This window comes from Nerophis lumbriciformis, linkage group LG29 (genome assembly GCF_033978685.3).
Source record: "Nerophis lumbriciformis linkage group LG29, RoL_Nlum_v2.1, whole genome shotgun sequence".
Lineage (NCBI taxonomy): Eukaryota > Metazoa > Chordata > Actinopteri > Syngnathiformes > Syngnathidae > Nerophis > Nerophis lumbriciformis.
The window spans coordinates 10,036,845-10,063,779 of NC_084576.2; positions in this window are offsets into that span (position 1 = coordinate 10,036,845).

The following is a 26,935-nucleotide window of genomic DNA, read 5'->3' on the forward strand; positions in this document are numbered from 1 at the left end:
GTATTCGTAAACCTTACCAAAATACCTGAATCTAATAAAACTCACATATATTCAATATTACAGGCATTTTTAGACGGATTGCATATTTGGTTTTGGAATTATGTTTATATAACTTTCATATATAGTTTGACAGCTAAACTGTTAAATTGTGTAAAAAAAACTAACTTGTGTCTTTACAAACCTTACAAAATATTTTTCCAGTAAAACTCACAAAGATACATTCCTCAAGGCATTATTAGCCATTTTGTCAGTATACTGTCATTATGAGTAAAACTAATAGTTTGTATTTGTAAACCTTACAAAAACAACTGATTATAGTAAATCTCACATGGATACAAAATTATAAGCATTTTTAAACACAATGTATGTTTGGTGGCAGTCAATGTGGCAGTTATACTGTCATTATGAGTAAAACCTAATTTTTGTAATTGTAAACCTTACCAGAATACCTGATTCTGGAAAACTCACATAGATACAATATTACAGGCATTTTTAGACATAATGTATGTTTGGTTTTGGAGTAATATTTATATAACTTTCATATTTAGTATGACGGTTATACCATCATATTAAATAAAAAAAACTAACTTGTGTCTTTATAAACCTTACAAATTATTTGTTTCCAGCAAAACTCACACTGATACATTTCTCCAGGCATTATTAGCCATTTACCGTATCATGTTTGGTTTAGGAGTTATGTTTAAATAACTGTCATATCAAATGTTGCAGTTATACTGTCATTATGAGTAAAACCCAAGTTTTGTATTTGTAAACCTTACCAAAATACCTGATTCTGGTAAAACTCACATAGATTAAATATTACAGGCAGTTTAAGACATATTGCAAGTTTGGTTTAGGAGTTTGGTTTTGGAATTATGTTTATATAACTTTTCATATTTAGTATGACATCATATTGAGTAAAAAAAAACTAACTTTTGTCTTTACAAACCTTACAAAATATTTTTTTCTAGTAAAAATCACAAAGCTACATTTCTCCAGGCATTATTAGCCATGTATCATGTATGGTTTAGGAATTATGCTTAAATAACTGTCATGTTGAGTGTGGCAGTATACTGTCATAGTGAGTAAAACCTAATTTTTGTATTTGTAAACCTTACCAAAATACCTGATTCTGGTAAAACTCACATAGATACAATATTACAGGAATTTTTAGACATAAAACCTGTTTGGTTTTGGAGTTATGTTTATATAACTTTCATATTTAGTATGACAGCTATACCATCATAATGCGTAAAAAAAACTAATTTGTGTCTTTACAAACCTTACAAAATATTTTTTTTCCATTAACATTCACAAAGATACATTTTTCCAGGCAATAATAGTTATTTTGCATTTGTTTTTTTAGGAGTTATGTTTAAAAAACTGTCATATTGAGTGTGGCAATTATACTGTCATTATGAGTAAAACCTAATTTTTGTATTTGTAAACCTTACCAAAATACCTGATTTTGGTAAAACTCACATAGAATCAATATTACAGGCATTTTTAGACGGATTGCAAGTTTGGTTTTGGAGTTATGTGTATATAACTTTCATATTTAGTATGACAGTTATACTGTCAAATTGAGTAAAAAATAACAAACTTGTAATTTTACAAACCTTAGAAAATATTTTTTTCCAGTAAAATTCACAGAGATACATTTTTCTCGGCATTATTAGTCATTTTGCATGTGTGGTTTAGGAGTTATGTTTAAATAGCTGTCAGATTGAATGTGACAGTATACTGTCATAGTGTGTAAAACTAATATTTTGTATTTGCAAAACTTACAAAAACAACTGGTTCTAGTAAAACTCACATGGATACAATATTACAGGCATTTTTAGACATAATGCATGTTTGGTTTTGGAGTTATGTTTATACTACTTTTTCATTTAGTATGACAGTTATACTGTCCATCCATCCATCCATTTTTCTACCGCTTATTCCCTTCGGGATCGCTGGAGCCTATCTCAGCTACAATCGGGCGGAAGGCGGGGTACACCCTGGAAAAGTTGCCATCTCATCATATTAAGTAAAAAAAAACTAAATTCCATCCATCCATTTTCTACCGCTTATTCCCTTTGGGGTCGCGGGGGGCGCTGGAGCCTATCTCAGCTACAATCGGGCGGAAGGCGGGGTACACCCTGGACAAGTCGCCACCTCATCGCAGGGCCAACACAGATAGACAGACAACATTCACACTCACATCCACACACTAGGGCCAATTTAGTGTTGCCAATCAACTTATCCCCAGGTGCATGTCTTTGGAAGTGGGAGGAAGCCGGAGTACCCGGAGGGAACCCACGCAGTCATGGGGAGGACATGCAAACTCCACACAGAAAGATCCCAAGCCCGGGATTGAACCCAAGACTACTCAGGACCTTCGTATTGTGAGGCAGATGCACTAAATTGGTTCTTTACAAACCTTACAAAATATGTTTTTCCAGTAATCTCACAAAGATACATTTCTCCAGGTATTATAGCCATTTTGCATGTGTGGTTTGGTAGTTATGTTTAAATAACTGTCAAATTGAATGTGACAGTATACTATCATGGTGAGTACAACCAATATTTTGTAATTGCAAACCTTACTACAACAATTGATTTTAGTAAAACTCGCATGGATACAAAATTACATGCATTTTTAAACATAATGCATGTTTGGTTTTGGAGTTATGTTTATATATTTTTTACATTTAGTATTACAGTTAAACTGTCATATTGAGTAAAAAAAACTAACTTGTGTCTTTATAAACCTTAAAAAAAAATGTTTCCAGTAAAACTCACAAAGATACATTTCTCCAGTCATTATTAGCCATTAACCATTTTTGGTTTAGAGTTATGTTTAAATAACTGTCATATTGAGTGTGGCAGATAAACTGTCATTATGAGTAAAACCTATTTTTTGTATTTGTAAAATTACCAAAATAACTGATTCTGATAAAACTCACATGGATAAAATATTACAGGATTTTTTAGACATAAAGCATGTTTCCATCATATTGAGTAAAAAAAACTAACTTGTGTCCATACAAACCTTACAAAATATTTGTTTTCCAGTAAAACTCACAAAAATACATTTCTCCAATTATTATTAGCCATTTTGCATCTGTGGTTTAGAATTTGTGTTTAAAAAACAGTCAGATTGAATGTGACAGTATACTGTCATAGTGAGTAAAACCAAATTTTTGTATTTGTAAACCTTAACAAAATACCTGATTCTAGTAAAACTCACATAGATTAAATATTACAGGCATTTTTAGACGGATTGCATGTTTGGTATTGGAGTTATGTTTATATAACTTTTACTTTTATTATGACAGTTATACAAACATATTGAATAAAAAAAACTATTTTGTGTCTTATCAAACCTTACAAAATATTTTTTTCCCTGTAAAACTCACAAGGATACATTTCTCCAGGCATTATTAGCCATTTTGCATGTCTGGTTTAGGAGTTATGTTAACATAACCGTCATATTGAGGGTGGCAGTTATACTGTCATTATGAGTAAAACCTAATTTTTGTATTTATAAACCTTACCAAAATTCCTGATTCTGGTAAAACTCACATAGATACAATATTACAGGCATTTTAAGACATAATGCATGTTTGGTTTTGGAGTTATGATTATAGACATTTTTCCAGGCATTATTAGCTATTTATCATGTTTGGTTTAGGAGTTATGTTTAAATAACTGTCATATCAAATAATTTCAGTTATACTGTCATTATGACTAAAACCCAAGTTTTGTATTTGTAAACCTTACCAAAATACCTGATTCTGGTAAAACTCATATAGATTCAATATTACAGGCAGTTTAAGACAGATTGCAAGTTTGGTTTAGGAGTTTGGTTTTGGAATGATGTTTATATTACTTTTATATTTACTTTGACAGTTATACCATCATATTGAGTAAAAAAATAAATAAATAAAACATTTCTAGTAAAACTCACAAAGATACAGGCATTATTAGCTATTTAGCATGTTTGGTTAAGGAGTTATGTTTAAATAACTGTTATTTTGAATATGGCAGTTATACTGTCATTATGAGTAAAACCCAATTTTTGTATTTGTAAACCTTACCAAAATACCTGATTCTGGTAAAACTCACATAGATTCAATATTACAGGCATTTTTAGACGTATTGCAAGTTTGGTTTCTGAGTTATGTTTATTTAACTTTCATATTTAGTATGACAGTTCTACTGTCATATTAAGTAAAAAAAACTAACTTGTGTCTTTACAAACCTTATACATTTTTTTTTTCCCCAGGAAAACTCACAAAGATACATTTCTCCAGACATTATTAGCCATTTTGTATTTGTGGTTTAGGAGTTACAATATGTTTAAATAACTGTCAGATTGAATGTGACAGTATACTGTCATAGTGAGTAAAACCTAATTTTTGTATTTGTAAACCTTACCAAAAATAACTGATTCTGGTAAAAATCACTTGGATACAATATTGCAGGCATTTTTAGACATAATGCATGTTTGGTTTTGGAGTTATGTTTATATAACTGTCATATTGAGTGTGGCAGTTATACTGTCATTATGAGTAAAACCTATTTTTTGTATTTGTAAACCTTACCAAAATACCTGATTCTGGTAAAACCCACATCGATACAATATTACAGGAATTTTTAGACATAATGCATGTTTGGTTTAGGAATTATGTTGAAAAACTATTTTATTGCTTTTTTCGCATTATATCAGGATTTTAAAAACATCACTGTCATATTGAGAAAAAAAACTAATTTTTGTAATTGCAAGCCTTAAAAAAGCATATTTTTTGAGTAAAACTCACAAGGATGCATTGTTTTAGGCTTTATTAAAAGAAACTAATTTGTGTCTATACAAACCTTACAAAATATTTTTTCCAGTAACAGGTATTTTGGTAAGGTTTACAAATAAAAAAATTAGGTTTTACTCATAATGACAGTATAACTGCCACGTTCAAAATGACAATTATTTAAACATAACTCCTAAACCAAACATGCTATATGGCTAATAATGCCTGGAGAAATGTGTCTTTGTGAGTTTTACTGGAAAAACTTTATTTTGTATGGTTTGTAAAGACATAAGTTAGTTTTGTTTTACTCAATATGACAGTATAACTGTCATACTTAATGTAAAAGTTGTATAAACATAACTACAAAACCAAACATGCATTATATCTAAAATTGCCTGTAATGATGTATCCATGTGAGTTTTACTAGAATCAGTTGTTTTTGTAAGTTTTGGAAATACAAAATATTGGTTTTACTCACTATGACAGTATACTGTCACATTCAATCTGACAGTTATTTAAACATAACTCCTAAACCACACATTCAAAGTGACTAATTACGCCTGGAGAAATGTATCTGTGTGAATTTTTCTGGAAAAAAAATATTTTTTAAATTTTGTAAAAACACAAGTTAGTTTTTTTTTTACTCAATATGACAGTTTAACTGTCATACTAAATATGAAAGTTAAATAGACATAACTCCAAAACCAAACTTGCAGTCCGTCTAAAAATGCCTGTTATATTGAATCTATGTGAGTTTTACCAGAATCAGGTATTTTGGTAAGGTTTACAAATACAAAAATTATGTTTTACTCATAATGACAGTATAACTGCCACGTTCAAAATGACAGTTATTTAAACATAACTCCTAAACCAAACATGCTAAATGGCTAATAATGCCTAGAGAAAAGAATATTTGTGACTTTTACTGAAAAAAAAAAGAATTTGTAAGGTTTAAAAAGACACAAGTTAGTTTTTTTAGTTAGTCATATTTAGTATGACAGTTTTACTGTCATATTAAGTAAAAAAACTAACTTGTGTCTTTACAAACCTTATACATTTTTTATTTTTTTTCCAGGAAAACTCACAAAGATACATTTCTCCAGGCATTATTAGCCATTTTGTATTTGTGGTTTAGGAGTCATGTTTAATTAACTGTCAGATTGAATGTGACAGTATACTGTCATAGTGAGTAAAACCTAATTTTTGTATTTGTAAACCTTACCAAAAATACCTGATTCTGGTAAAAATCACATAGATACAATATTGCAGGAATTTTTAGACATAATGCATGTTTGGTTTTGGAGTTATGTTTATACAACTTTCATATTTAGTATGACAGTTATACCATCATATTGAGTAAAAAAAATAAATAACTTGTGTCTTTATAAACCTTACCATTTTTTTTTCCCCAGTAAAACTCAAAAAGATACATTTCTCCAGGCATAATTAGTCATTTATCATGTTTGGTTTAGGAGTTATGTTTAAATAACTGTCATATTGAGTGTGGCAGTTATACTGTCATTATGAGTAAAACCTATTTTTTGTATTTGTAAACCTTACCAAAATACCTGATTCTGGTAAAACCCACATCGATACAATATTACAGGAATTTTTAGACATAAAGCATGTTTGGTTTTGAAGTTATGTTTTATAACTTTCATATTTAGTATGACAGTTTTACCATCATATTGAGTAAAAAAAACAACTAATTTGTATCTTTACAAACCTTACAAAATATTGTTTTCCAGGAAAATTCACAAATATACATTTCTCTAAGCATTAGTAGTCATTTTGCATTTGTGTTTTAGGAGTTATGTTTAATTAACTGTCATATTGAGTGTGGCAGTTATACTGTCACTATGAGTAAAACCTAATTTTTGTATTCGTAAACCTTACCAAAATACCTGATTATGATAAAACTCACATATATTCAATATTACAGGCATTTTTAGACGGATTAAATATTTGGTTTTGGAATTATGTTTATATAACTTTCATATATAGTATGACAGCTATACTGTTAAATTGTGTAAAAAAAAAAACTAACTTGTGTTTTTATAAACCTTACAAATTATTTGTTTCCAGTAAAACTTACAATGATACTTTTCTCCAGGCATTATTAGCCATTTATCATGTTTGGATTAGGAGTTATGTTTAAATAACTGTCATATCAAATGTTGCAGATATACTGTCATTATGAGTAAAACCCAAGTTTTGTATTTGTAAACCTTACCAAAATACCTGATTCTGGTAAAACTCGCATAGATTCAATATTACAGGCAGTTTAAGACAGATTGCAAGTTTGGTTTAGGAGTTTGGTTTTGGAATTATGTTTATATAACTTTCATATTTAGTATGACAGTATACCATCATATTGAGTAAAAAAAAACTAACTTTACAAAACCTTACAAAATATTTTTTTCTGGTAAAAATCACAAATATACATTTCTCCAGGCATTATTAACCATTTTGCATGTGTGGTATAGGAGTTATGTTTACATAACTGTCATATCAAATAATGCAGTTATACTGTCATTATGAGTAAAACCCAAGTTTTGTATTTGTAAACCTTACCAAAATACCTGATTCTGGTAAAACTCATATAGATTCAATATTACAGGCAGTTTAAGACGGATTGCAAGTTTGGTTTAGGAGTTTGGTTTTGGAATTATGTTTATATTACTTTTATATTTAGTTTGACAGTTATACCATCATATTGAGTAAAAAAAAAAAAAAAAAATTTCTTTACAAACCTTACAAAATATATTTTTCTAGTAAAACTCACAAAGATACATTTCTCCAGGCATTATTAGCCATTTAGCATGTTTGGTTTAGGAGTTATGTTTAAATAACTGTTATTTTGAATATGGCAGTTATACTGTCATTATGAGTAAAACCCAATTTTTGTATTTGTAAACTTTACCAAAATACCTGATTCTGGTAAAACTCACATAGATTCAATATTACAGGCATTTTTAGACGTATTGCAAGTTTGGTTTTGGAGTTATGTTTATTTAACTTTCATATTTAGTATGACAGTTATACTGTCATATTAAGTAAAAAAACTAACTTGTTTTTTTACAAACCTTATAAAAAAAAAATTTCAAGAAAAACTCACAAAGATACATTTTTCCAGGCATTATTAGCCATTTTGTAATCGTGGTTTAGGAGTTACAGTATGTTTAAATAACTGTCAGATTGAATGTGACAGTATACTGTCATAGTGAGTAAAACCTAATTTTAGTATTTGTAAACCTTACCAAAAATACTTTATTCTGGTAAAAAATCACATAGATACAATATTGCAGGCATTTTTAGACATAATGCATGTTTGGTTTTGGAGTTACGTTTATACAACTTTTATATTTAGTCTGACAGTTATACCATCCTATTGAGTAAAAAAAATAAAATAACTTGTGTCTTTATAAACCTTACAAAAAAAAAATGTTCCCAGTAAAACTCACAAAGATACATTTCTCCAGGCATAATTAGCCATTTATCATGTTTGGTTTAGGAGTTATGTTTAAACAACTGTCATATTGAGTGTGGCAGTTATACTGTCATTATGAGTAAAACCTATTTTTTGTATTTGTAAACTTTACCAAAATACCTGATTCTGGTAAAACCCACATCGATACAATATTACAGGAATTTTAAGACATAAAGCATGTTTGGTTTTGGAGTTATGTTTATATAACTTTCATATCAAATAATGCAGTTATACTGTCATTATGAGTAAAACCCAAGTTTTGTATTTGTAAACCTTACCAAAATACCTGATTCTGGTAAAACTCAGATAGATTCAATATTACAGGCATTTTTAGACATATTGCAAGTTTTGTTTTGGAGTTATGTTTATTTAACTTTCATATTTAGTATGACAGTTATACTGTCATATTAAGTAAAAAAAAAAAAACTTGTTTCTTTACAAACCTTATAAAAAAAACATTTTTCAAGAAAAACTCACAAACATACATTTTTCCAGGCATTATTAGCCATTTTGTAATTGTGGTTTAGGAGTTACAGTATGTTTAAATAACTGTCAGATTGAATATGACAGTATACTGTCATAGTGAGTAAAACCTAATTTTTGTATTTGTAAACCTTACCAAAAATACCTGATTCTGGTAAAAATCACATAGATACAATATTGCAGGCATTTTTAGACATAATGCATGTTTGGTTTTGGAGTTATGTTTATACAACTTTTATATTTAGTATGACAGTTATACCATCCTATTGACTAAAAACAAAAAAATAACTTGTGTCTTTATAAACCTTACAAAATATTGTTTTCTAGTAAAATTCATATACCATCATATTGAGTAAAAAACAAAAAATAATTTGTATCTTTACAAACCTTACAAAATATTGTTTTCCAGTAAAATTCACACATTTTCTCTAGGCATTATTAGTCATTTTGCATTTGTGTTTTAGGAGTTATGTTTAATTAACTGTCATATTGAGTGTGGCAGTTATACTGTCACTATGAGTAAAACCTAATTTTTGTTTTTGTAAACCTTACCAAAATACCTGATTCTGATAAAACTCACATGTATTCAATATTACAGGCATTTTTAGACGGATTGCATATTTGGTTTTGGAGTTGTGTTTATATAACTTTCATTTATAGTATATATGATATACAGTATACTGTTAAATGGTGTAAAAAAACAACGTGTCTTTACAAACCTCACAAAATATTTTATCCAGTACAATTCACAAAGATACATTCCTCAAGGCATTATAGCCATTTTGTCAGATTAAATGTGACAGTATAATGTCATTATGAGTAAAACCTAATTTTTGTATTTTTCAACCTTACCAAAATACCTGATTCTGGTAAAACTCACATAGATACAATACTAAAGGCATTTTTAGACATAATGCATGTTTGGTTTTGGAGTTATGTTTGTATACATTTCTCCAGGCATTAATAGCCATTTATTATGTTTGGTTCAGGAGTTATGTTTAAATAACTGTCATTATGAATATGGCAGTCATACTGTCATTATGATAAAACTTAAATTTTGTATTTATAAACCTTACCAAAATACCTGATTCTGGTAAAACTCACATAGATACAATATTACAGGCATTTTTAGACATAATCCATGTTTGGTTTTGGAGTTATGTTTATATACATTTTTCCAGGCATTATTAGCCATTTATCATCTTTGGTTTAGGAGTTATGTTTAAATAACTGTCATATCAAATAATGCAGTTATACTGTCATTATGAGTAAAACTCAAGTTTTGTTTTTGTAAACCTTACCAAAATACCTGATTCTGGTAAAACTCATATAGATTCAATATTACAGGCAGTTTAGGACGGATTGCAAGTTTGGTTTAGGAGTTTGGTTTTGGAATTATGTTTATATTACTTTTATATTTAGTTTGAAAGTTATACCATCATGTTGAGTTTCTCTACAAACCTTACAAAATATTTGTTTCTAGTAACACTCACAAAGATACATTTCTCCAGGCATTATTAGCCATGGTTGGTTTAGGAGTTACCGTATGTTTAAATAACTGTCAAATTGAATGTAGCAGTTATACTGTCATTATGGAAAAAAAAAAAAATTGTATTTGTAAACCTTACCAAATTACTTGATTCTGGTAAAACTCACATAGATACAATATTACAGGCATTTTTAGACAAAATGCATGTTCAGTTTTGGAGTTATTATAAAACTTTTATATTTGGTATGACAGTTATACTGTCTTATTGAATTAAAAAAAACTAACTTGCGTCATGGCAACAAAAGTTATTTTTTCTAGTGAAACTAACAGGGTACAGGTCTCCAGGCATTATTAGACATTTTGCACGTTTAGTGTAGGAATTATGTTGAAAAACATTTGTATTGCTTTTTTCTCATTATCTCAGGATTTTAAGAACATTACTGTCATATTGAGTAAAAAACTACTTTTAGTGTTTGCAAACCTTAAAAAAGCATATGTTTTCGAGTAAAACTCACAAGGATAAGTTGTTTTAGCCTTTTTTAGCCTTTTTGCATTCGTGGTTAGGAAGTTATGTTTAAATAACTGTCAAATTGAATGTAGCAGTTATCTGTCATTGTGAGTAAAACCCTAATTTATGTAATTGTACACCTTACCAAATTTACTGATTCTTGTATAACTCACATATATACAATATTTAGGCATATTTAGACATAATGCATGTTTAGTTTTATAGGTATGTTTATATAACTTTCATATTTGGTATGACAGTTATACTGTCATATTGAATTAAAAAAATTAACTTGCCTCTTTGCAAAACTTAAAAAAGATAATTTTTCTAGTAAAACTAACAAAGATACATGTCTTCAGGCATTATTAGACATGTTGCATGTTTGGTGTAGGAATTATGTTGAAAAACATTGTTATTGCTTATTTCGCATAATCTCAGAATTTTAAGAACATTACTGTCAAAATGAGTAAAAAACTACTTTTTGTGTTTGCAAGCCTTAAAATAGCAAATGTTTCAAGTAAAACTCACAAGGATGCATTGTTTTAGGCTTTATTAACCTTTTTTGCATGTGTGGTTAGGGAGTTATGTTTAACTAACAGTCAAATTTAATGTAGCAGTTAACTGTCTTTATGAGTAAACCCCTAATTTATGTAATTGTACACCTTACCAAATTAACTGATCCTTGTAAAACTCAAATAGATACAATATTTTAGGCATTTTTAGACATAATGCATGTTTAGTTTTGGAGTTATGTTTCTATAACTTTCATATTTGGTATGATAGTTATACTGTCATATTGAATTAAAAAAACTAATTTGCCTCTTTGCAAAACTTACAAAATATATTTTTTCTAGTAAAACTAACAAAGATACATGTTTTCAGGCATTATTAGACATGTTGCATGTTTGATGTAGGAATTATATTGAAAAACATTTTTATTGCTTATTTCGCATTATCTCAGGATTTTAAGAACATTACTGTCATAATGAGTAAAAAACGACTTTTTGTGTTTGCAAGCCTTAAAATAGCAAATGTTTCGAGTAAAACTCACAAGAATGCATTGTTTTAGGCTTTATTAACCTATTTGCATGTGTGATTAGGAAGTTATTTTTAAATAACAGTCAAATTGAATGTAGCAGTTATACTGTCATTATGAAAAAAAAAAAAGTATTTGTAAACTACCAAATTACCTGATTCTGGTGAAACTCACATAGATACAATATTTTAGGCATTTTTAGACATAATGCATTTTCAATTTTGGTGTTATGTTTATATATATTTCATATTCGGTATGACAGTTATACTGTCATATTGAATTAAAAAAACTAACCTGCCTCTTTGCAAAACTTACAAAAGATACTTTTTCTAGTAAAACTAACAAAGATACATGTCTTCAGGCATTATTAGACATGTTGCATGTTTGATCTAGGAATTATATTGAAAAACATTTTTATTACTTATTTCGCATTATCTCAGGATTTTAAGAACATTACTGTCATAATGAGTAAAAAACGACTTTTTGTGTTTGCAAGCCTTAAAATAGCAAATGTTTCGAGTAAAACTCACAAGGATGCATTGTTGTAGGCTTTATTAACCTATTTTGCATGTGTGGTTAGGGAGTTATGTTTAAATAACAGTCAAATTGAATGTAGCAGTTAACTGTCATTATGAGTATACCCCTAATTTTTGTATTTGTAAACCTTACCAAATAACCTGATTCTGGTGAAACTCACATAGATACAATATTTTAGGCATTTTTAAACATAATGCTTGTTCAATTTTGGAGTTATGTTTATATATATTTCATATTTGGTATGACAGTTATACTGTCATATTGAATTAAAAAAACTAACTTGCCTCTTTGCAAAACTTACAAAAGATAATTTTTCTAGTAAAACTAACAGAGATACATATCTTCACGCATTATTAGACATGTTGCATGTTTGGTGTAGGAAATATGTTGAAAAACATTTTTATTGCTTATTTCGCATTATCTCAGGATTTTAAGAACATTACTGTCATAATGAGTAAAAAACTACTTTTTGTGTTTGCAAGCCTGAAAATAGCATATGTTTCGAGTAAAACTCACATGGATGCATTGTTTTAGGCTTTATTAGCCTATTTTGCATGTGTGGTTAGAAGTTTTGTTTAAATAACTGTCAAATTGAATGTAGCAGTTATCTGTCATGAGTAAACCCCTAATTTTTGTATTTGTAAACCTTACCAAATTACCTGATTCTAGTGAAACTCACATAGATACAATATTTTAGGCATTTTTAAACATAATGCTTGTTCAACTTTGGAGTTTTGTTTATATATATTTCATATTTGGTATGACAGTTATACTGTCATATTGAATTAAAAAAACTAACTTGCCTCTTTGCAAAACTTACAAAAGATAATTTTTCTAGTAAAACTAACAGAGATACATATCTTCACGCATTATTAGACATGTTGCATGTTTGGTGTAGGAAATATGTTGAAAAACATTTTTATTGCTTATTTCGCATTATCTCAGGATTTTAAGAACATTACTGTCATAATGAGTAAAATACTTCTTTTTGTGTTTGCAAGCCTTAAAATTGCATATGTTTCAAGTAAAACTCACAAGGATGCATTGTTTTAGGCTTTATTAACCTATTTTGCATATGTGGCTAGGGAGTTATGTTTAAATAACAGTCAAATTGAATGTAGCAGTTAACTGTCATTATGAGTAAACCCCTAATTTTTGTATTTGTAAACCTTACCAAATTACCTGATTCTGGTGAAACTCACATAGATACAATATTTTAGGCATTTTTAGACATAATGCATTTTCAATTTTGGAGTTATGTTTATATATATTTCATATTTGGTATGACAGTTATACTGTCATATTGAATTAAAAAAACTAACCTGCCTCTTTGCAAAACTTACAAAAGATAATTTTTCTAGTAAAACTAACAGAGATACATATCTTCACGCATTATTAGACATGTTGCATGTTTGGTGTAGGAATTATATTGAAAAACATTTTTATTGCTTATTTCGCATTATCTCAGGATTTTAAGAACATTACTGTCATAATGAGTAAAAAACTACTTTTTGTGTTTGCAAGCCTTAAAATAGCATATGTTTCGAGTAAAACTCACATGGATGCATTGTTTTAGGCTTTATTAGCCTATTTTGCATGTGTGGTTAGAAGTTATGTTTAAATAACTGTCAAATTGAATGTAGCAGTTATCTGTCATTATGAGTAAACCCCTAATTTATGTAATTGTACACCTTACCAAATTTACTGATTCTTGTAAAACTCACATAGATACAATATTTTAGGCATTTTTAGACATAATGCATTTTCAATTTTGGAGTTATGTTTATATATATTTCATATTTGGTATGACAGTTATACTGTCATATTGAATTAAAAAAACTAACTTGCCTCTTTGCAAAACTTACAAAAGATATTTTTTCTAGTAAAACTAACAGAGATACATATCTTCAGGCATTATTAGACATGTAGCATTTTTGATGTAGGAAATATATTGAAAAACATTTTTATTGCTTATTTCGCATTATCTCAGGATTTTAAGAACATTACTGTCATAATGAGTAAAAAAACTACTTTTTGTGTTTGCAAGCCTTAAAATAGCAAATGTTTCGAGTAAAACTCCCAAGGATGCATTGTTTTAGGCTTTATTAACCTATTTGCATGTGTGATTAGGAAGTTATGTTTAAATAACAGTCAAATTGAATGTAGCAGTTAACTGTCATTATGAAAAAAAAAATTGTATTTGTAAACCTTACCAAATTACCTGATTCTGGTGAAACTCCCATATATACAATATTTTAGGCATTTTTAAACATAATGCTTGTTCAATTTTGGAGTTATGTTTCTAAACATAACTCCTAAACCAAACATGATAAATGACTAATTATGGCTGGAGAAATGTATCTTTGTGAGTTTTACTGGGGAAAAAAAATTGTAAGGTTTATAAAGACACAAGTTATTTTTTTTACTCAATATGATGGTATATCTGTCATACTAAATATGAAAGTTATATAAACATAACTCCAAAAAAAAAACATGAATTTTGTTTAAAATTACCTGTAATATTGAACATGAGTTTTACCAGAATCAGGTATTTTGGTAAGGTTTACAAATACAAAAATTAGGTTTTACTCACTATGACAGTATACTGTCACATTCAATCTGACAGTTATGTAAACATAACTCCTAAACCACACATACAAAATGGCTAATAATGCCTGGAGAAATGTATCTTTGTGAATTTTCCTGGGGAAAAAAAAAAAATATTTTATAAGGTTTGTAAAGACACAAGTTAGTTTTTTTTTACTTAATATGACAGTAAAACTGTCATACTAAATATGAAAGTTAAATAAACATAACTCCAAAACCAAACTTGCAATACGTCTAAAAATGACTGTAATATTGAATCTATGTAAGTTTTACCAGAATCAGGTAATTTGGTAAGGTTTACAAATACAAAAATTGGGTTTTACTCATAATGACAGTATAACTGCATTATTTGATATGACAGTTATTTAAACATAACTCCTAAACCAAACATGATAAATAGCTAATAATGCCTGGAAAAATGTATATAAACATAACTCCAAAACCAAACATGCATTATGTCTAAAAATGCCTGTAATATTGTATCTATGTGAGTTTAACCAGAATCAGGTATTTGGTAAGGTTTATAAATACAAAAATTAGGTTTTACTTATAATGACAGTATAACTGCCACCCTCAATATGACGGTTATGTTAACATAACTCCTAAACCACAGATGCAAAATGGCTAATAATAACTGGAGAAATGTATTTTTGTGAGTTTTACTGGAAAAAAAATATTTTGTAAGGTTTGTATAGACACAAGTTAGTTTTTTTTACTCAATATGATGGAAACATGCTTTATGTCTAAAAAATCCTGTAATATTTTATCCATGTGAGTTTTATCAGAATCAGTTATTTTGGTAATTTTACAAATACAAAAAATAGGTTTTACTCATAATGACAGTATATCTGCCACACTCAAGATGACAGTTATTTAAGCATAACTCTAAACCAAACATGGTTAATGGCTATTAATGCCTGGAGAAATGTATCTTTGTGAGTTTTACTGGAAAAAAATATTTTTTAAGGTTTATAAAGACACAAGTTAGTTTTTTTACTCAATATGACAGTATAACTGTAATACTAAATGTAAAAAATATATAAACATAACTCCAAAACATAACATGCATTATGTTTAAAAATGCCTGTAATTTTGTATCCATGCGAGTTTTACTAAAATCAATTGTTGTAGTAAGGTTTGCAATTACAAAATATTGGTTTTGCTCACCATGATAGTATACTGTCACATTCAATTTGACAGTTATTTAAACATAACTACCAAACCACACATGCAAAATGGCTATAATGCCTGGAGAAATGTATCTTTGTGAGATTACTGGAAAAACATATTTTGTAAGGTTTGTAAAGAAACAATTTAGTTTTTTTTTACTTAATATAATGAGGTGGCAACTTTTCCAGGGTGTACCCCGCCTTCCGCCCGATTGTAGCTGAGATACGTTCCAGTGCCCCCCGCGACCCCGAAGGGAATAAGCGGTAGAAAATGGATGGATGGATGGACAGTATAACTGTCACACTAAATGTAAAAGTAGTATAAACATAACTCCAAAACCAAACATGCATTATGTCTAAAAATGCCTGTAATATTGTATCAATGTGAGTTTTACTAGAATCAGTTGTTTTTGTAAGTTTTTCAAATACAAAATATTGGTTTTACTCACTATGACAGTGTACTGTCACATTCAATCTGACAGCTATTTAAACATAACTCCTAAACCACACATGCAAAATGACTAATAATGCCGAGAAAAATGTATCTCTCTGAATTTTATTGGAAAATATATTTTGTGAGGTTTTTAAAATTACAAGTTTGTTATTGTTTACTCAATTTGACAGTATAACTGTCATACTAAATATGAAAGTTATATACACATAACTCTAAAACCAAACTTGCAATCCGTCTAAAAATGCCTGTAATATGGAATCTATGTGAGTTTTACCAAAATCAGGTATTTTGGTAAGGTTTACAAATACAAAAATTAGGTTTTACTCATAATGACAGTATAACTGCCACGCTCAATTTGACAGTTTTTTAAACATAACTCCTAAAAAACAAATGCAAAATGACTAATAATGCCTGGAAAAATGTATCTTTGTGAATTTTAATGAAAATTCTTTTTTTTGTAAGGTTTGTAAAGACACAAATTAGTTTTTTTTACTCAATATGATGGTATAACTGTCATACTAAATATGAAAGTTATATAAACATAACTCCAAAACCAAACATGTTTTATTTCTAAAAATTCCTGTAATATTGTATCTATGTGACTTTTACCAGAATCAGGTATTTTGGTAAGGTTTACAAATACAAAAAATAGGTTTTACTCATAATGACAATATAACTGCCACATTTAACATGACAGGTATTTAAACAAAATTACTAAACCAAACATGATAAATGACTAATTATGCCTGGAGAAATGTATCTTTGTGAGTTTTACTGGGGGAAAATTTTTTTTAAGGTTTATAAAGACACGTTATTTTTTTTTACTCAATAAGACAGTATAACTGTCATACTAAATATGAAAGTTATATAAACATAACTCCAAAAACAAACATGAACTTTGTCTAAAAATACCTGTAATATTGTATCTATGTGAGTTTTACCAGAATCAGGTATTTTGGTAAGGTTTACAAATACAAAAATTAGGTTTTACTCACTATGACAGTATACTGTCACATTCAATCTGACAGTTATGTAAACAAAACTCCTAAACCACACATACAAAATGGCTAATAATGCCTAGAGAAATGTATCTTTGTGAGTTATCCTGGAAAAAAAAAAAAATTATAAGGTTTGTAAAGACACAAGTTAGTTTTTTTACTTAATACGACAGTAAAACTGTCATACTAAATATGAAAGTTAAATAAACATAACTCCAAAACCAAACTTGCAATACGTCTAAAAATGCCTGTAATATTGAATCTATGTGAGTTTTACCAGAATCAGGTATTTTGGTAAGGTTTACAAATACAAAAATTGGGTTTTACTCATAATGACAGTATAACTGCCATATTCAAAATAACAGTTTTAAACATAACTCCTAAACCAAACATGCTAAATGGCTAATAATGCCTGGAGAAATGTATCTTTGTGAGTTTTACTAGAAAAAAATATTTTGTAAGGTTTGTAAAGACAAAAGTTTTTTTTTTTTACTCAATATGATGGTATAACTGTCAAACTAAATATAAAAGTAATATAAACATCATTCCAAAACCAAACTCCTAAACCAAACTTGCAATCCGTCTTAAACTGCCTGTAATATTGAATCTATATGAGTTTTACCAGAATCAGGTATTTTGGTAAGGTTTACAAATACAAAACTTGGGTTTTACTCATAATGAAAGTATAACTGCATTATTTGATATGACAGTTATTTAAACATAACTCCTAAACCAAACATGATAAATAGCTAATAATGCATGGACAAATGTATATAAACATAACTCCAAAACCAAACATGCATTATGTCTAAAAATGCCTGTAATATTGTATCTATGTGAGTTTTACCATAATCAGTTATTTGGTAAGGTTTATAAATACAAAAATTAGGTTTTACTTATAATGACAGTATAACTGCCACCCTCAATATGACGGTTATGTTAACATAACTCCTAAACCACACATGCAAAATGGCTAATAATTCCTGGAGAAATGTATCTTTGTGAGTTTTACAGTAAAAAAAATATTTTGTAAAGTTTGATAAGACACAAAATAGTTTTTTTAATTCAAGATGTTTGTACAACTGTCATAATAAATGTAAAAGTTATATAAACATAAGTCCAATACCAAACATGCAATCCGTCTAAAAATTCCTGTAATATTGAATCTATGTGAGTTTTACTAGAATCAGGTATTTTGTTAAGGTTTACAAGTACGAAAATTAGGTTTTACTCAATATGACAGTATACTGTCACATTCAATCTGACTGTTATTTAAACACAAATTCTAAACCACAGATGCAAAATGGCTAATAATAACTGGAGAAATGTATTTTTGTGAGTTTTACTGGAGAAAAAAAACATTTTGTAAGGTTTGTATATACACAAGTTAGTTTTTTTTACTCAATATGATGGAAACATGCTTTATGTCTAAAAAATCCTGTAATATTTTATCCATGTGAATTTTATCAGAATCAGTTATTTTGGTAATTTTACAAATACAAAAAATAGGTTTTACTCATAATGACAGTATATCTGCCACACTCAATATGACAGTTATTTAAACATAACTCTAAACCAAACATGGTTAATGGCTATTAATGCCTGGAGAAATGTATCTTTGTGAGTTTTACTGAAAAAAAAATATTTTTTAAGGTTTATAAAGACACAAGTTAGTTTTTTTACTCAATATGACAGTATAACTGTAATACTAAATGTAAAAAATATATAAACATAACTCCAAAACATAACATGCATTATGTTTAAAAATGCCTGTAATTTTGTATCCATGCGAGTTTTACTAAAATCAATTGTTGTAGTAAGGTTTGCAATTACAAAATATTGGTTTTACTCACCATAATAGTATACTGTCACATTCAATTTGACAGTTATTTAAACATAACTACCAAACCACACATGCAAAATGGCTATAATGCCTGGAGAAATGTATCTTTGTGAGATTACTGGAAAAACTATTTTGTAAGGTTTGTAAAGAAACAATTTAGTTTTTTTTACTTAATATGATGAGGTGGCGACTTTTCCAGGGTGTACCCCGCCTTCCGCCCGATTGTAGCTGAGATAGGCTCCAGCACCCCCCGCGACCCCGAAGGGAATAAGCGGTAGAAAATGGATGGATGGATGACAGTATAACTGTCACACTAAATGTAAAAGTAGTATAAACATAACTCCAAAACCAAACATGCATTATGTCTAAAAATGCCTGTAATATTGTATCAATGTGAGTTTTACTAGAATCAGTTGTTTTTGTAAGTTTTTCAAATACAAAATATTGGTTTTACTCACTATGACAGTATACTGTCACATTCAATCTGACAGCTATTTAAACATAACTCCTAAACCACACATGCAAAATGACTAATAATGCCGAGAAAAATGTATCTCTCTGAATTTTATTGGAAAAAAATATTTTGTGAGGTTTTTAAAATTACGAGTTTGTTACTTTTTACTCAATTTGACAGTATAACTGTCATACTAAATATGAAAGTTATATACACATAACTCTAAAACCAAACTTGCAATCCGTCTAAAAATGCCTGTAATATTGAATCTATGTGAGTTTAACCAAAATCAGGTATTATGGTAAGGTTTACAAATACAAAATTTAGGTTTTACTCATAATGACAGTATAACTGCCACACTCAATATGACAGTTTTTTAAACATAACTCCTAAAAAACAAATGCAAAATGACTAATAATGCCTGGAAAAATGTATCTTTTTGAATTTTAATGAAAACATTTTTTTTTGTAGGTTTGTAAAGACACAAATTAGTTTTTTTTTACTCAATATGATGGTATAACTGTCATACTGAATATGAAAGTTATATAAACATAACTCCAAAACCAAACATGCATTATGTCTAAAAATGCCTGCAATATTGTATCTATGTGATTTTTTACCAGAATCACGTATTTTTGGTAAGGTTTACAAATACAAAAATTAGGTTTTACTCACTATGACAGTATACTGTCACATTCAATCTGACAGTTATTTAAACATACTGTAACTCATAAACCACAATTACAAAATGGCTAATTATGCCTGGAAAAATGTATCTTTGTGAGTTTTCCTGGAAAACATTTTTTTTATAAGGTTTGTAAAGAAACAAGTTAGTTTTTTCACTTAATATGACAGTATAACTGTCATACTAAATATGAAAGTTATATACACATAACTCCAAAACCAAACTTGCAATCCGTCTAAAAATGCCTGTAATATTGAATCTATGTGAGTTTTACCAAAATCAGGTATTTTGGTAAGGTTTACAAATACAAAAATTAGGTTTTACTCATAATGACAGTATAACTGCCACACTCAATATGACAGTTTTTTAAACATAACTCCTAAAAAAACAAATGCAAAATTACTATTAATGCCTGGAAAAATGTATCTTTGTGAATATTAATGGAAAAAAAATATTTTGTAAGGTTTGTAAAGACACAAATTAGTTTTTTTTACGCAATATGATGGTATAACTGTCATACTAAATATGAAAGTTATATAAACATAACTCCAAAACCAAACAGGTTTTATGTCTAAAAATTCCTGTAATATTGTATCTATGTGAGTTTTACCAGAATCAGGTATTTTGGTAAGGTTTACAAATACAAAAATTAGGTTTTACTCACTATGACAGTATACTGCCACACTCAACATGACAGTTATTTAAACATAATTCCTAAACCATACATGATACATGGCTAATAATGCCTGGAGAAATGTAGCTTTGTGATTTTTACTAGAAAAAAATATTTTGTAAGGTTTGTAAAGACAAAAGTTAGTTGTTTTTTTACTCAATATGATGGTATAACTGTCATACTAAATATGAAAGTTATATAAACATAATTCCAAAACCAAACTCCTAAACCAAACTTGCAATATGTCTTAAACTGCCTGTAATATTTAATCTATGTGAGTTTTACCAGATTCAGGTATTTTGGTAATTTAGTATGACATTTATACTGTCAAATTGAGTAAAAAAAACTAACTTGTGTTTTTACAAAACCTACAAAATATTTTTTTTCCAGTAAAATTCACTGAGATACATTTTTCCAAACATTATTAGTCATTTTGCATGTGTGGTTTAGGAGTTATGTCAGATTGAATGTAACAGTATACTGTCATAGTGAGTAAAACCAATATTTTGTATTTGCAAAACCTTACAAAAACAACTGATTCTACTAAAACTCACATGGATACAATATTACAGGCATTTTTAGACATAATGCATGTTTGGTTTTGGAGTTTTAATTATATAACTTTTACATTTAGTATGACAGTTATACTGTCATATTGAGTAAAAGAAACTAACTTGTGTCCATACAAACCTTACAAAATATTTTTTTCCAGTACTAGGTATTTTGGTAAGGTTTACAAATAAAATTTTTTAGTTTTACTCATAATGACAGTATAACTGCCACGTTCAAAATGACAAATATTTAAACATAACTCCTAAACCAAACTTGCTATATGGCTAATAATGCCTGGAGAAAGGTATCTTTGTGAGTTTTAATGGAAAAACAATATTTTGTATGGTTTGTAAAGACACAAGTTAGTTTTGTTTTACTCAATATGACAGTATAACTGTCATACTTAATGTAAAAGTTGTATAAACATAACTAAAAAACCAAACATGCATTATATCTAAAATTGCCTGTAACGATGTATCCATGTGAGTTTTACTAGAATCAGTTGTTTTTGTAAGTTTTGCAAATACAAAATATTGGTTTTACTCACTATGACAGTATACTGTCACATTCAATCTGACAGTTATTTAAACATAACTCCTAAACCACACATTCAAAGTGACTAATAATAACTGGAGAAATGTATCTCTGTGATTTTTTCTGGGAAAAAAAATATTTTTTAAAGTTTGTAAAAACACAAGTTAGTTTTTTTTTTTTACTCAATATGACAGCAGTATACTGTCATAGTGAGTAAAACCAATATTTTGTATTTGCAAACCTTACAAAAACAACTGATTCTAGTAAAACTCACATGGATACAAAATTACAGGCATTGTTTGATATAATGCATGTTTGGTTTTGAAGTTATGTTTATATAACTTTTACATTTAGTATGACAGTTATAATGTCATATTGAATAAAAAAAATAACTTGTGTCTTTACAAACCTTACAATTTTTTTTTTCCAGTAAAACTCACAAATATAAATTTTTCCAAGCATTATTAGCCATTTTGCATGTGTGGTTAGGGTTAGGGTTAGGGTTAGGGTTAGGGTTAGGGGTTAGGGTTAGGGTTAGGGTTACGGTTAAAGTTGGTAAAACCCACACCGATAAAAAATTCCAGGAATTTTTAGACATAAAGCATGTTTTGGAGTTATGTTTATATAACTTTCATATTTAGTATGACAGTTATACCATTATTTTGAATAAAAAAAACCTAATTTTTATCTTTACAAATCTTACAAAATATTGTTTTCCAGTAAAATTCACAAATATACAATTCTCTAGGCATTATTAGTCATTTTGCATTTGTGTTTTAGGAGTTATGTTTAATTAACTGTCATATTGAGCGTGGCAGTTATATCTATGAGTAAAACCTAATTTTTGTATTCGTAAACCTTACCAAAATACCTGAATCTGATAAAACTCACATATATTCAATATTACAGGCATTTTTAGACGGATTGCATATTTGGTTTTGGAATTATGTTTATATAACTTTCATATATAGTATGACAGCTAAACTGTTAAATTGTGTAAAAAAAACTAACTTGTGTCTTTACAAACCTTACAAAATATTTTTCCAGTAAAACTCACAAAGATACATTCCCAAGGCATTATTAGCCATTCTGTCAGTATACTGTCCATATGAGTAAAACTAATAGTTTGTAATTGTAAACCTTACAAAAACAACTGATTATAGTAAAACTCACATTGATACAAAATTATAAGCATTTTTAAACACGATGTATGTTTGGTGGCAGTCAATGTGGCAGTTATACTGTCATTATGAGTAAAACCTAATTTTTGTAATTGTAAACCTTACCAAAATACCTGATTCTGGTAAAACTCACATAGATACAATATTACAGGCATTTTTAGACATAATGTATGTTTGGTTTTGGAGTTATATTTATATAATTTTCATATTTAGTATGACAGTTATACCATCATATTAAATAAAAAAAAAAAACTTGTGTCTTTATAAACCTTACAAATTATTTGTTTCCAGTAAAACTCACACTGATACATTTCTCCAGGCATTATTAGCCATTTATCATGTTTGGTTTAGGAGTTATGTTTAAAAAACTGTCATATCAAATGTTGCAGTTATACTGTCATTATGAGTAAAACCCAAGTTTTGTATTTGTAAACCTTACCAAAATACCTGATTCTGGTAAAACTCACATAGATTAAATATTACAGGCAGTTTAAGACATATTGCAAGTTTGGTTTAGGAGTTTGGTTTTGGAATTATGTTTATATAACTTTCATATTTAGTATGACAGTTATACCATGATATTGAGTAAAAAAAACCTAACTTTTGTCTTTACAAACCTTACAAAATATTTTTTTCTAGTAAAAATCACAAAGCTACATTTCTCCAGGCATTATTTGCCATGTATCATGTATAGTTTAGGAATTATGTTTAAATAACTGTCATGTTGAGTGTGGCAGTATACTGTCATAGTGAGTAAAACCTAATTTTTGTATTTGTAAACCTTACCAAAATACCTGATTCTGGTAAAACTCACATAGATACAATATTACAGGAATTTTTAGACATAAAACCTGTTTGGTTTTGGAGTTATGTTTATATAACTTTCATATTTAGTATGACAGCTATACCATCATATTGCGTAAAAAAACTAATTTGTGTCTTTACAAACCTTACAAAATATTTTTTTTTCCATTAACATTCACAAAGATACATTTTTCCAGGCATTAATAGTCATTTTGCATTTGTTTTTTTAGGAGTTATGTTTAAAAAACTGTCATATTGAGTGTGGCAGTTATACTGTCATTATGAGTGAAACCTAATTTTTGTATTTGTAAACCTTACCAAAATACCTGATTTTGGTAAAACTCACATAGAATCAATATTACAGGCATTTTTAGACGGATTGCAAGTTTGGTTTTGGAGTTATGTGTACATAACTTCCATATTTAGTATGACAGTTATACTGTCAAATTGAGTAAAAAATAACAAACTTGTAATTTTACAAACCTTAGAAAATATTTTTTTCCAGTAAAATTCACAGAGATACATTTTTCTCGGCATTATTAGTCATTTTGCATGTGTGGTTTAGGAGTTATGTTTAAATAGCTGTCAGATTGAATGTGACAGTATACTGTCATAGTGTGTAAAACTAATATTTTGTATTTGCAAAACTTACAAAAACAACTGGTTCTAGTAAAACTCACATGGATACAATATTACAGGCATTTTTAGACATAATGCATGTTTGGTTTTGGAGTTATGTTTATACTACTTTTTCATTTAGTATGACAGTTATACTGTCCATCCATCCATCCATTTTTCTACCGCTTATTCCCTTCGGGGTCGCTGGAGCCTATCTCAGCTACAATCGGGCGGAAGGCGGGGTACACCCTGGAAAAGTTGCCATCTCATCATATTAAGTAAAAAAAAACTAAATTCCATCCATCCATTTTCTACCGCTTATTCCCTTTGGGGTCGCGGGGGGCGCTGGAGCCTATCTCAGCTACAATCGGGCGGAAGGCGGGGTACACCCTGGACAAGTCGCCACCTCATCGCAGGGCCAACACAGATAGACAGACAACATTCACACTCACATCCACACACTAGGGCCAATTTAGTGTTGCCAATCAACTTATCCCCAGGTGCATGTCTTTGGAAGTGGGAGGAAGCCGGAGTACCCGGAGGGAACCCACGCAGTCACGGGGAGGACATGCAAACTCCACACAGAAAGATCCCAAGCCCGGGATTGAACCCAAGACTACTCAGGACCTTCGTATTGTGAGGCAGATGCACTAAATTGGTTCTTTACAAACCTTACAAAATATGTTTTTCCAGTAATCTCACAAAGATACATTTCTCCAGGTATTATAGCCATTTTGCATGTGTGGTTTGGTAGTTATGTTTAAATAACTGTCAAATTGAATGTGACAGTATACTATCATGGTGAGTACAACCAATATTTTGTAATTGCAAACCTTACTACAACAATTGATTTTAGTAAAACTCGCATGGATACAAAATTACAGGCATTTTTAAACATAATGCATGTTTGGTTTTGGAGTTATGTTTATATATTTTTTACATTTAGTATTACAGTTATACTGTCATATTGAGTAAAAAAAACTAACTTGTGTCTTTATAAACCTTAAAAAAAAATGTTTCCAGTAAAACTCACAAAGATACATTTCTCCAGTCATTATTAGCCCTTAACCATGTTTGGTTTAGAGTTATGTTTAAATAACTGTCATATTGAGTGTGGCAGATAAACTGTCATTATGAGTAAAACCTATTTTTTGTATTTGTAAAATTACCAAAATAACTGATTCTGATAAAACTCACATGGATAAAATATTACAGGATTTTTTAGACATAAAGCATGTTTCCATCATATTGAGTAAAAAAAACTAACTTGTGTCTATACAAACCTTACAAAATATTTTTTTTCCAGTAAAACTCACAAAAATACATTTCTCCAATTATTATTAGCCATTTTGCATCTGTGGTTTAGAATTTGTGTTTAAAAAACAGTCAGATTGAATGTGACAGTATACTGTCACAGTGAGTAAAACCAAATTTTTGTATTTGTAAACCTTAACAAAATACCTGATTCTAGTAAAACTCACATAGATTAAATATTACAGGCATTTTTAGACGGATTGCATGTTTGGTATTGGAGTTATGTTTATATAACTTTTACTTTTATTATGACAGTTATACAAACATATTGAATAAAAAAAACTATTTTGTGTCTTATCAAACCTTACAAAATATTTTTTTTCCTGTAAAACTCACAAGGATACATTTCTCCAGGCATTATTAGCCATTTTGCATGTGTGGTTTAGGAGTTATGTTAACATAACCGTCATATTGAGGGTGGCAGTTATACTGTCATTATGAGTAAAACCTAATTTTTGTATTTATAAACCTTACCAAAATTCCTGATTCTGGTAAAACTCACATAGATACAATATTACAGGCATTTTAAGACATAATGCATTTTGGTTTTGGAGTTATGATTATAGACATTTTTCCAGGCATTATTAGCTATTTATCATGTTTGGTTTAGGAGTTATGTTTAAATAACTGTCATATCAAATAATTTCAGTTATACTGTCATTATGAGTAAAACCCAAGTTTTGTATTTGTAAACCTTACCAAAATACCTGATT